At 55.5% G+C, this 7,545-nt stretch overlaps 1 protein-coding gene across 14 annotated transcripts in view; it reads right to left on the reverse strand.

Moving 5' to 3' along the window:
- Nucleotides 1-7,281, reverse strand: part of FXYD6 (FXYD domain containing ion transport regulator 6) — a 40,722-nt gene extending 33,441 nt beyond the window's left edge. For 9 of the 14 annotated variants that reach the window (XM_011964846.1, XM_011964835.1, XM_011964843.1 and 6 more), the window contains exon 1: nt 6,305-6,890. The gene's annotated coding sequence lies outside the window, so the exon portion shown is untranslated. Of the gene's footprint in view, nt 1-6,304; nt 6,891-7,012 lie in introns of those variants that run through there. The other 5 variants (XR_001004326.1, XM_011964838.1, XM_011964847.1 and 2 more) reach the window with 5 other exon arrangements.
- Nucleotides 7,282-7,545: the final 264 nt, after the last annotated feature.

Here is a 7,545-nt window from a genome sequence, read left to right on the forward strand (position 1 = left end):
CGAGTGGTATTGCACAGAACCCACAGGCTGGGGCCCCAGCAGGGTGTGATGGAGTCAGGCCAGGATGGGATCACCTCCCCCACACACCTGCTGACAAAGGCCCATTCAAGACAGGACAGACAGCAGTCCCAGCAGCAGACACAGAAACCCAGAGCAGCTGCCAGGGCCAGGAACCCAGAAGCCAGGCCCACGCCACCCTGCCCACAGCCAGGCCACAGCACCAGGCAGCCCCCTTTGCTCTCTCTGCCTACCTCTTTAGAACAGCTCTGGCCTGCGTGTTTCAGCCTACAGGGCACTTTGTACAATTTCATATTGTCTCCCTTTTAGGGGTAGAAGTGGCAAGAAGATGAACCCTGACCCACGGGCCTGGATACCCAGAAACGTGCCCTACTTTCAGAGGAGGGGGCTGTGGACCTGACTCTGTCTTTGGAGGAGGGGGCTGTTGACCTGACTCTGTCTTTGGAGGAGGGGGCTGTTGACCTGACTCTGTCTCTGTTTCAGGAAACACATTTTCCCCTCCCTCCCCCCAGTGCATCCTCATCCCCAGAGAGCCAAGGACCACATCCCTTCCCACGTAGGGCTGTCACCAGTGTATGTCTCCATCACACCACAGTGCCCTGGGAGCACAGGCACACCCTGGCCATCTCTGGATCCCCAGCACTGAGCACAGCAGCCGCTCAATAAATGTTGATGTGTGAATGAATGGACGCTTCAGCATCATTATCCCTCTATGTCAAATCCATCCTAAGCTCAGAACAACCAAAAGATCTGTAGGGAATTTTTTCAGGCATTTAAAACTTTCTCGGTATTCTCCATCCTCCATTGCCTCATTTCTAATCTCTGGGCCTCTGTCAAATCCCAACTATCAAAATGCTGTGATGAATCAGCCTCTCTCCTTTGACTTCAGGTTTTAAGCAACTCTCAGACCTCAGATGGGGTCAAATTCTTAGTTTCTAGACTCTAGCAAAGCAACTGGGAGGCTGAGATGACACATGGTAATAAAGGGATGTGCATCTTGGGAACGCACGGTGTGCACCAGGGCTTGGGAGACAGCCGGGAAGGGCAACCGGGTGTCCACACCTCCTGGTGGTGAGGACTCTTCCTCACGCGTGTCACAGCATACACGCTGCTCACTGGGCTTTCTCCATGTGTCTGACACTGTGCCAGGCACTGTGGGGAGAACAGATCTGCCACTGAGAGGAGGTGCAGTGGAGTGCGGGGGGCGGGGGGCAGGGCATGTCCATCCGTAGCTAAAATGCAGGTGTGTGCTCTCAAGGAAGAACTAACAGGACATTCACGATATAGGAGGAGTATGTTTATTGGGAATTTTAATGCCTGTTTATTGCGAATATGGAAGAATTACCCGAAAGAATCAACACTTGGGAGGAGCCGCGAAGGATGATATCACAATAATAATGCCATTCGAATAATCCTAGCAATGTGTCATGACTACCATTACCACAGCAGCTGATATCTCCTGAGTGTTTACTCTGTGCTAGGCAGCATGCTGAGCCCTGTGCACAACTCACCTCCTACTGTCCTCACACTCATTTCACAGGTAAGGAAACTGAGGCTTAGGAAAGTGAAGAAATCTAGGCAGCATCAGAATCCAGGTTAGAATCCAAGTTTGTGTGTCTACAAAGACTGCCACCCTCTACTCGGCACATTCCAGCAAGGGCCTGAGCTCAGGCACAGGGGGAGACAGTACCAGGCTTCGGATGACCATCTGGAGAAGGTGCCTGCAGAGGTGGCTGCAGCCAGGTCGCGCTGAGCCTGGAGTGCCCGCACCACGTACCTGTGCTTATTAATAGGCACAGTCGAGCCTGGGGAGGTTTTTGAGCAGAGGAGTGGCAAACCTGGACCTGAGCTGTCACATCAGCGGGTAAAATGGAGTGGGCTGAGAGGGTGGACGTTCAGAGGCCATCACCATGGTCTGAGAGACTGCAGCTCTTTGGGGAGGAGAGAGGGCGTGTGGGAATGTGCGAGCCCCTGCCTCCCTGTCGGGTGTGGGAGATTATGTATGGTGAGGAAGGGAAAGTGTGTGTGAGCATAAGTGCACCCGTGATTGCATAGAGGGGCTCTTCTTATGGAGGAAGAAGGTCGCAGAGCCTCCTGGAAGGAGGTGGACGTGAGGTGGGCAGTGGGAGAGAAGATGGAACAGGATAAGCCAGTTGACCCACCTGAGCAGGAGGGCTCCAGCGAAGGAGAAACCTCAGAAGCCCACAGGGCCTGCCTGACCTACGAGGGGAACCTTTATTAAAAGGGTGAATGGGACAGTTTGAAACCTTAGCCTCTGGTCTCTCAGTACGGGCCTGGCTTTGTCCTCCAGCTGCGTGGGGGGTCACTGTCCTTCTAACGACATCCCTTCATCCTTGGCCCTCTCTGCCCACATCACATATTCTGAGCTGGAGCAGCCCTATTCCCATGGCCCCAGCCTGGTCCGTGGGGCCCCAGCCCCTTCCCAGGCTGTGTGCTCCCTCCCACATCTTTGTAACAAACATGTTCCTGTGCAGCCTCCAAACTGGTTTCATCCCTTCCCAGGTCAGGGCCTCTCCCTCCGCCGATTCTGGAGCAGAGATGATGCTGCCAAATTGGTTCCATGCTTTTGTTTCGGCCAGAGATGTCCTGCCTCTCATCAGGGACAGTGTCAGAGCACTGTGTTCCCGACCGGCCCCTCGCATTGCAACTCTCCAGCTGGCCAGGGCTTCTCCCTGGAGAAGATTTCTTGGACCACCAAAATGACAGCCCTGTCCTCTCCAGAGAATAACTATTTAAAGACCCCACCCAGTGTGCAGCCTGGTAGAAAAGGCCAGGTAGACCACAGCGTCCAGGAGGAGCCAGCTCCCTTGGCCCTAAAGAAAAAAATTTGGTTTCAGCTTCTTGGTCACCTTCCGCCACACTGGGTGAAAAGGGGGTTTTCTCCAGGGTAACCTGAGCCCAGCCCCTTCCTGCTCAGCTCAGCTGCAGCCTTGTATTCTGAAATGAGTACTATTTGGTACCTGGAGAGAAAACAGATCTCTTTCAAGACTGTATAATCCACACAAATTTAGAGGAAGACATGCCTTGGAAATCATGAATCTAACCCCACTATTGACAGATGCAGAAACAAAGGTCTAAAATCCGAAAGGCTTTCAGTTGCTGAAGAGCAGTCTAAGCCATTTCTGGATTTCACTAGAAGCCCAGTTTGCATCCAAAGGGGTATTTGTGCAATGAATGCATTTGCCTGTGAGTAGCGTGGAAGCTCAGGGGCAGAGCTGGGGCTGGAACCCGGCCTTTCCACTTCAGGCTCCCTGCCTCCTTCAAGCTGTGCCTTTCATGACTGGTTTGCTTCCTCCAGGGTGCTCAGAAGGTGATTTGTTCAAAGGTGAGTCTTGGGGGGCTGCCTGGCACAGTCTGCCATCCAGATGGCAGCTGACTAAGTCCAACAAGGTTGGCAGGAAGAGAGGAGGTGCTCTTATTTAGGGGAGATCTTGGTGGGCTGACTCCCCCAAGGCTGTCGGGGAATTTCCAGGGTCTAGGAACTGCCCCTTCTCCCTGCTCTCCTTGCCACACCTTCCAGCTTCGCCTTCCAAGAAAACGTAGTGAAGCAGGCTCCCCAGTTGTCCCCGCCCACTAGGGGACCCTCACTTTGGAAGGGCGTCCCAGTCACCAGCTGACCAAAGGCTCTCCCTCCAAAGAGTTTCATCGACCCACCATCTCTGATGGTGACTGAGAAAAGAAAGCAAGGGATGCAGGACAGGCAGTGTGAAGACCGAAATCCTGGCTGAGGAGTTAGAAGGCCTCAGGTGCTACTGGCCATGTGACCGCTGAGCCTCAGTTTCCCCCACTGTGTTTCAACTGGATGCTCCCTCAAGGCCTCTTCCAGCTCTGAGAAACCTAGGATTCCAATGTCAGGGACTGTGTCTCCCTCCTCACCTTCATGTCCCCAGCAATTAATACACAGTAGACACTTAAAACAGTTCCTTGAATGACTGAATGAAATGGGTCGTCAGGTCAGTCTGAAGATCCAATGGAAGCCAGGAAGCAAATTCTTCCCCCAGGAGCCTACCTTCCAACAACTGTAGAAGCCACACATCTTGGGAGAACCCTGGCAAGCCTAGAGCCCTTTGCACATCCACTTCCTCTCCTAGATGCACAGATTTGGTTGGAGGAGCCAAGCGGGAAGCAGGAAAACGTGCCAGGAAGAGAGGGTGGCCTGAACCCCAGGCAACGGTGGGTAGCCCTAACTTTCACTTTATTGACTCCTGTGGCCCCTCTCCTTGCCTCTTTCTGGTTTCCCTCCCCTTCCTACCTCCCTGGTCTGGCCTCCTCAGCTTTCCTGGAACAGTAACCACTTTTCCTTCTCTCCTTTGTGGGGGCTCAGAGCCTCTGATGGTCCCAGCGCTGGCCTGATCCTCTGCTGGTGAGGATGGCTCCCAGAGCCTCAGGCTTTCTCTGGGTCAGGGAAGAGAGCAGCGGCAGTGAAGAGATTGAAATTCTGGTTGGTGCCCAGCCTGGCTCTCGTTAACACCTGGAGCTCCAGACTAGGGCTTTGAGGAGGAGGGAAAAGGGCTGCGCCCAATCTTTATCCAACCTTCCCTTCCAGGTTTAGGGAAGGGGCTCCTCTTTTGAGGGAATCTGGCAGTGCGTTTTCCTCCAGCTTCTTCTGCAGGGTTCCTAGGGAGATGTTAGGGTTTTCCTTCTGGGCTTCCTGAGCCTCCACATCTTCCCCTCTGCACACCTAGGGAGGTGGCTGGATGAGGAAGGAAACTCCCCTCTCTCTCCCCTGCCGCAGCCCAGCCTGAGACTTATGTAGACGTAGTGTGTGTGTGTGTGTGTGTGTGTGCGCGCATGCACAGTGCGAGGGTAGGGTGTCAGTGTAGCATTGGAGGTGGTGTGTGGTGGTGCGGTATATATGCAGTGTGTTTGGTGTGTATGTGTGTATAGGTATGATGTATGTGTATGTGTGGTGTGAGTGTGAGGGTGTGTTGATTGCGTAGTGTGGTATATGTCTGTATGTGTTTGTGGTGCTGGTGATGTGCAGTGTGTGTGAAGTGGGTGGTGTGAGTAAGGGGCCACTGCAATTGGGTGTAGGAGCCAGATATCTAGGTCTCCTAGCCAGGGATAACCAGTATCTAGGCAACCATATTGGGGGGAGGGGAGGAGATATGGAGGTGAGGAATGGGCAGGAGAAAGAGGGAGGCTGAGAAATGGAGGAGTTTCCATAGCAACCACCAGGCAAGTCACGTGCAAAAGGCTAAGTTGCGGACATAGACATACACATTCGTAATATGAGGGTGGCTGGATCCCCAGTGGGGGCTCCTTTCAGAGAGGGCCTAAGATGTCCACTGATCCATATTCAAAGCTGGAAATCCTAGCCCAGCGAGAGAGCACGAAGCCACGGAGACAAAGGAAGTGGAGGCAGAGGGCACACTGGTGGGGAGAAGCCTCCAGTAGCCACGGTCCCGTGAGCGTGCAGGCTTGCAGCAGGTGACGAGGCAGGCCCATGTTTCCAGCGAGGCTGCTCCCAGCTCCCACCCTCGGGTGCCTCCTCTACCAACCACCACTTGTAAGAGCCAGAAGCCAGCGCTGGGAGCCCCAGGCTGCACACCCAACTCTCCACGGAAGCCCGGGAGACACAATAGCGGAGGCTTTGCCAGGGCCAGCCCTGCTGGGGAAAGGGGGCAATGGGGGACCCCAGGGCCCCCCGGAAAGGAAACAGGATTGGATGCATAGACAAGAAGGAGGGGAAAAAAACGATGCACTCTCATGAATCCTCGAGCTCTAGAATCCTTCTTTCCCTGCGCCCCCATCCAGTGCCCACCGCCCAGCCCCACCTTCCCCAAGCACCAAACCAGCAAGTTCCATTTTGTGTCGCTCATGTGTCCACACTCACACCCAGCCACACGCTCTCGTCCGTAATTCCCCACGCTCCGCCAACTGTCCACAGCTTCCAAGTAACAAAGGGAAAACTCCTCATGGATAAAAGGGTGGGCGCAGCCCTTTCCCCTTCTCCTGAAAACCCTGACCCCAAGCTCAAGGCAGTATCGAGAGCAATTCCCAGCCACCAGCGTCACCCCCAGCGCCACAGCCTGCCTCTCCTAGAGGCTGCTCTCTCTTCCGACGCCGATCTCCTTGTTTACATCCCCAGCCCGGTTTCCCGCTGCCCAGGCGGGGACCGCGGCGCTGCTGACCGTGGAGGTCCGCACACACCCACTGAACAAACGAAACCCTGCGCTCCCGGCGCTCCAGAGATCGGTCCCCAGTGAGCCTCGCTCCTCCTCGAAAAAAGGAGCCAACTTTACCCACCTCCCCAGCCGCCTACCTGCACAGCCGGTCCCCTCTGAGACTCCCAGGAGGACCCGCCGAGTCCCGAGGAACCTGGGAGTGGCGGGGCTGGGGGCAGGGCGGTGGGTGAGGCTTGAGCTGCTTTCCCGCCTCCCCTCCTCCTAGGAGTCGGGCTGGCTGGGAGGCGCGTCCTGCGGGGGCGGGGGCGGGGGGCTCGCTCGGGGCGGGGCGCGGGGACAGCCCACTCCGTGCTGCCGTCCGCAGGCTTCTGGGTAGCGGCCGCGCGCAAACCCCTTCTCCTCCTCTCCCTGCCCGTCCTCCCGCTCCGTGCTTGCGCGCGTCCTCTGCTCCCCTCTCCTCTCGAGGGGCGGAGAGATTTTTCCAAAGGGCAGTCAAGCTCCGAGAAGCAACAGGAGACCGCCGCCGAGGGGGCGTGCAAGCGCCGGAGCAGATTGCCATCAGCTGTTGCTTTTCGGTTTCCCTCTGGTTAGGGTGGGAAGGGAGCAAGACAGACACAATGACAGACCTGGTGTCTCTCTGCAATAGTAAACTCCGAGGAACGGAAAAATAGGAGAAAATAACCCAGCACCAGACACAGCAGCCCACGTTAATTGGGAACTTTGGTAATTAAGGGGAATGTGCACCAAAAGCATGAATGGCTGTGTCGTGGGCGCAGGAGCCAGCTCCAGTTGTAGTTGTCATTTTCAGCTAGAGTCAGGTGGGGAGCTGGGGGGATGGCCCTCACCTGAACCATAGATCTGCTGCCATGAACCCCCTTTTCAAGCCCCATTCAACTCTGGCCCTGCCAGGAGCAGTACCGCCCCATCGGCAGCCCAGTCCCCAAGAGTCAAAATTCACAATGACGAACTTTGAATGTGAAGATGTAAATCCTGGCTCGGCAACCCTGCCTGTGACGCGGCTTGGAGCACATCTCTGCACTCAGCTCCTGAGTCTATTTCCTCACGTGGGAACGTGGTGATTAGAAGACTGACCTCATGGGAGGCTTAGCTCATAGCGAGTGCTCAAGAAATTGGCTCTTACTATTGGGGCAGAGCTTGTAGGAAGGGACAGTGGCCAGGTACCGGTGGAAACCAAAGAAACGCAAGTGTCAGTAGCCAGGAGCCATGCTGAGATGGAGGCTGTCCAGCCTCAGTCAAGGTGTGTGTATGGCCGGGCGGGGTGGAGGGGTGGCTACTGAGAAAGGCTGTGATTGTCCAAACCTAGGTAGGGCCACGGAGAACTTCCTTACAAACCTCAAGCCAGGGATGATGGGTACTG

This window comes from Mandrillus leucophaeus, unplaced genomic scaffold (assembly GCF_000951045.1).
Source record: "Mandrillus leucophaeus isolate KB7577 unplaced genomic scaffold, Mleu.le_1.0 Scaffold71, whole genome shotgun sequence".
Classification (NCBI taxonomy): domain Eukaryota; kingdom Metazoa; phylum Chordata; class Mammalia; order Primates; family Cercopithecidae; genus Mandrillus; species Mandrillus leucophaeus.